Source organism: Carettochelys insculpta, chromosome 6 (assembly GCF_033958435.1).
Source record: "Carettochelys insculpta isolate YL-2023 chromosome 6, ASM3395843v1, whole genome shotgun sequence".
NCBI classification, from domain to species: Eukaryota; Metazoa; Chordata; order Testudines; family Carettochelyidae; genus Carettochelys; species Carettochelys insculpta.
The window spans coordinates 44,077,579-44,082,321 of record NC_134142.1 but is presented as its reverse complement, the minus strand read 5'-3'; positions in this window follow the sequence as shown (position 1 = coordinate 44,082,321).

Sequence of the window (4,743 nt, the reverse complement as noted above, 5' to 3'; positions counted from 1 at the left end):
GCTCACGTGTGTCGTCACCTCCCCCATGGAACTATAGAGGCTATGCACCGCGAGGCAGACAGGCACCGCTGGGACCATAGAGTTCTACAGCCAAGGTAGAGCAGTTCCGGGAGTGACGTCATCAACACGACTCCAAGCACGGGCAAATCCCGTACCATAGACATCCCGTCGGTGCGGCTAGAAAGGTCACGCCACCTGTGCTGCTGCTCCAGTTACGCGCCCACCTAGCGGCTCGGAAGATACTGCATTGCCTTCAGTCCTGAATCACCAGCGCCGCGCTCTACAACACAGCGCCCCCTAGCGCGACTGTCTGCAAAGCTGGGGAGAGCCCTGCTGGAAGGCACAGCTCCCCCTACTGAGTTACTCTGAGGCCTCCTTGTAGCGCCCGGCTTTTCTTCGGGCTTCCCCTGCAATTTCCAGCCTTTCTTCCCTTCAAAATTACATTCTTCCCCTGCAGCTGAGCTGTATCAGACTCCCGCTGAGCAGGAGAAGATTTACTCAGGGAGGCCTGGACATGACAAAGGCGATCTTTTTGAGTTATGGTAGAAATGTGCAGCTCTCCTAATAATAGTCCCAGTCGAAGATTTACAACATAGAATTATCGTCATTCAAATCCCTGTTGCCAAGCCTAACACTGGGAATAGAACAGCCTGAGACATAACCCTTCTCTGCTCAAGTATGCATGCTGTTTTCCCACTGTGAGCCCCTGGTAAAAGATGAACACCCAGTGATACTACTTAAAGAACAATAAAGCAGTGGGAACATAGGGCAAGCTTACACCAATTCGTCTTTTTAATCTTACATTTTTCACAGCTGTGTCAGTCACTGACACAAACTGCAGTGCTTACATACCTTTCCCAGAGAAATCTACATGCAGCGCAAAAAGCTAATGTTGAGAATTTCTACCCTCTACAAACCACGTTACCATGATGTTTCCAATCAAGAACTCTCCAATGATGATTCCAACACCAGTCCACAAACTCCTCCACTCTGATGTCCAGCATTTCTTCCTAACAAACAGGAATGGGCTGGCCAAACCTTGTCTCTTCAAACAAACAAAGACCAACCAAGCTGTCTGAATGAGCCAGGACTGGTTTCATCAACGTTATGGCTTGCAGACAAAATTTGAGCTGTCAACACAGCTCCTCTCAGGAGCTTCCCTGGCTCCACCAGCCCACAATGTCATGTCTAACACAGGGGTGCTATGCTATAACGGTCAGCAAAGCGTTCTGGTGCCTTCAGGTCAAAAATGCACCATCATTTGCTTTTGGGGAGCAAGGAGCCACAAAGACCCACCCTGCCTCATGAAGATCCCCCCAACTGAAAGAACACCCCAGCAGTGGCTAAACATTCCTCTTAAGGGTACCAGACAGGCTGAGGAAGGGAAGAATGGCAGGGTTGCTCGCTCGTGATGATGGGATGGAGAAGGCCTTAGAAGTTTCAGAGCAGCATCTCATATAACCAGAGCCTTCTGTGATGGTCCTGTTGCTCTTTTCAAGCAGGTTTCTCTTTCTGGGATCACACAACATGGGGCAAACAAAGAAGTAAACAGGTGGCGGTTATCGGTATAATCCCACGCATATCCTATGGTCCTGAAGTGAAACTCCCTTTTGTAGAGGATAAACACAAGAGGGCAGAGTGGAGGTTGGTGAAGGAGCAGTGGGGAGGAGGCAGAGTCAGACTGAAGCAAAATGGAGATGGCTCCGTGGTGGGAGGATGTAGTAGGGGGTAAAATAGGATCCATGCTGGAACCTAAATTACCACTGATTTTCCCAGTCCTTCAGCGATCTCACCCTTAATGCCTGATTCAGTTAAAATTATTGTTTTTGAAATGATCCCCTTAAGTCTGGGCTAGGAAACCTTTGTGTTTGAGGCAAACCTGATTGTAAAGGGATGTGAGCCACCTGAGGCCCTCATTTCCTCCCAAGCTCCCCATCACACCTGATCCTCTCTTGGTATCCCTTCTCCCACTGCACTTTTGGGCCTTCTCTTACACGTGCACAACTCAGAGCAAACTCCCTGTGTCCACACCTACACTCTCCTGTCCTGGCCGATCCCTCCTTGCAGCTCACGCATTTTGGCTGCCACCCCACACTCTTCTCCGCTCAGGCACTAGCTGCTCTTGTGCCTGCTCAGTTTAAAAGAGCAAAAGAAGACCAGAGTCTACATAATCAATTAAAATGCACACACTCTGCCCCCATGCAAATATTGCTCTGTCCTGGGCAGCATCACCATCTCCTGGTTCTCATCTAGCCCCTCCTACCACAGGCTGCTGTGAATCATAGGCTTATCAGTCATATTTAAAGGTCAAGCTCCAAAGGGCACAGACCCTCTCCGTCAAACAATGAGCCCCACTGAGCATGGAACATTATGGCTATAACATCACAGAAATAAAGGTCCATCATTGCCACACATACCAGGGATGGCAGCCCAGGAGGGCCAGTTTCACTCCACTGGAGCAGCAATCAATACGAGGTGACATTTGTGGACCTGGTCGTGTCAGTAATCACTGGAATTTATCTGCTTCACTCCCCTTCCTCCTAGGAAGATTAAGTGGCTTCCCACCCCTTTGTCCTCCCCTGCCTCATACAGCACCTGCTGTGAGCCCCATTTAGTGTATCAGTTCCGAGAATTTCCCCAGCCCCTCCTGACACAACCAAGATCAAGAACAAAAGAGGAGCTCATCCTCTGGGCCTCTCTATCAGCTCTTCCCCTTCCCCCCAAGGCCCGTGTCCTAGACAGTCGGAGCCGCTCTCAGCACTGAACATTTACATCTTTTATTGCACCCTTCCCACTTCTCACACTTCCGTCCATTCCAGGACATGCCTCAGGGCAGGGGCGGGAAGGGAGTCCTGGAGTTAGATTTTTCTGGAGATGTGCTGCCCGGTTTCCACCACAGGCTATTTCAGAGCTGCTGTCCTGAGGACAGGCTTCAGAAAATCCCCTCTGCATTGCAGAGCCCTGGCTGTGGGGTTTGCTACTGATTCAGAAGTCAAAGCAGGAAGAAGTCTAGCAGGGCCCAAGCCGGATGACCCCTCCGCCCTCTCAGCTGTGTAGTGTACATAACTCCCTCTGGTATAGTAAGCAGGGCTTTGGCCAGTCCAGTTCTCAATGAGCCATGAGATAAGGCTGCCACTCCCTTCTCTGTCCAGAGCTTTATTGATTTCACCACTCAGAAAATGCCTGAGATTCAGCCCGGCGTAAGTTTATCCTGTGGCTCTCTGTTATAATCCTTTGCACACCTCCCACAATCCTCCCACCTCCTGGCTGTTTGCACCCCAAGAACATGCACTCCGTTCTCCCCCCCATGTGGATATTCCATAACTACAGTAATTATCGTTCTCCTTGACACAGTGACTGTCCACTTCACAGCCACGCTCCATTGTCAGCTGCCTGTTCACCACATTCAGTCTCTTCCAGCCATTCCTGCTTCACAGGTTCCCTCTGCCACTGGGGAGCTGGCTTTGGGATTGTCTCCCTCCAGACACGCCAGCAGAAGAGTCTTATTCTGCTGTTTCCAGCCCAGGGTCCTCATCTCTAGGCTCCTTTGTAGGTTTCTGTATTTGCTGGATTTGGCAGCCGCCTCCAAATTTAGTATCATCAGCAAATTTCATAGTAAGTTTTTCAATCCCCCTTATGGATCGAAGAGAAAATTAAATATAATTAGGCCTATTAGCAACCCCTGCACTCCCACCCCCTTTGTCTTCCGCTTGCTCTCATGTCTCTCTCTGTAGGTTGCTGCCTGTCACCTTAGTATCTGCTTCTTTTTACCCCATTAGCTGTGCTTGGATTGACTATTATCTTCCAGAGGGCAAAGCAGCCTTGCTGTCTTCTTCCAGGTATCTCCTTGTGCTTCACCTTCCCACACTAACCTCTCTCCTCTGCTCCTTCCAAGCCCTACTGAAAGCCCCCGTTCCTGTGAAACGGGTGGGATGGAGATCTTCTCGGACAACCCCCCCCCCCCAACAAAGAAGACCTGGATAAGGCTCCATGAGAGTTCTTGGCACAAGCCTGGGAGGAAATTAGCCACCAAACTCACATCAGGTCTCTGCTGATCCCGGGGGGAGGGGGATTACTCACCAGATCTCCACTGCAGGTAGAGTTATTAGTGACACAGGAAAAGCAAGAGGAAAAGCAGCCCCCATCCCCTTCCACAGAGAGCCTGCTGGGGAGCCAAATGCTTTTATGTGCATGCGGGAGAGAAGGAAAGTGTGAGGGAATCACAAGAGAAACCCTTTGATCTTGACTTTGAACCTTTGGCAGTTCCCACAACTCTCCCGCCCCCACCACCTGCTGCCAGGAGCTTGTCCAGCATCACAGGACATGGGCTGGGATAAGCTGAAATCTCCCCCTCCTGTTTAACAGCAGGGAACTGAGCTGTGTGCATTACAGTCACCCCAAAGGACAGGCTCCCAGAGCAGGAGACCGAGCCCAGGCCAGGGTTAAATCAGTCAGGCACCCTGAACAAAAGGGGGCTGGGGGAGTAGGGCAGGTACCTTGTGAGAGAAGGGAAGAGGGCCTACGAGTGCAGAAGCCCTGAGCACATCACGGAAATCAGAGACAGAGATGTGCAAGTCATTTGGGTTCAATTTCTATTATCCCAGGACAGGACTGTCCCTCTTGTACATGGGCCAATGCATTGTCTGGTCTGAAATGGGCCCTGCCCTTTCATTGCCAGCTTTCCTGTGGAGGACAAGTTTCCCCCCGAGCCAGCTCTCTGAACAAGGTGTTCCTGAAATTCAG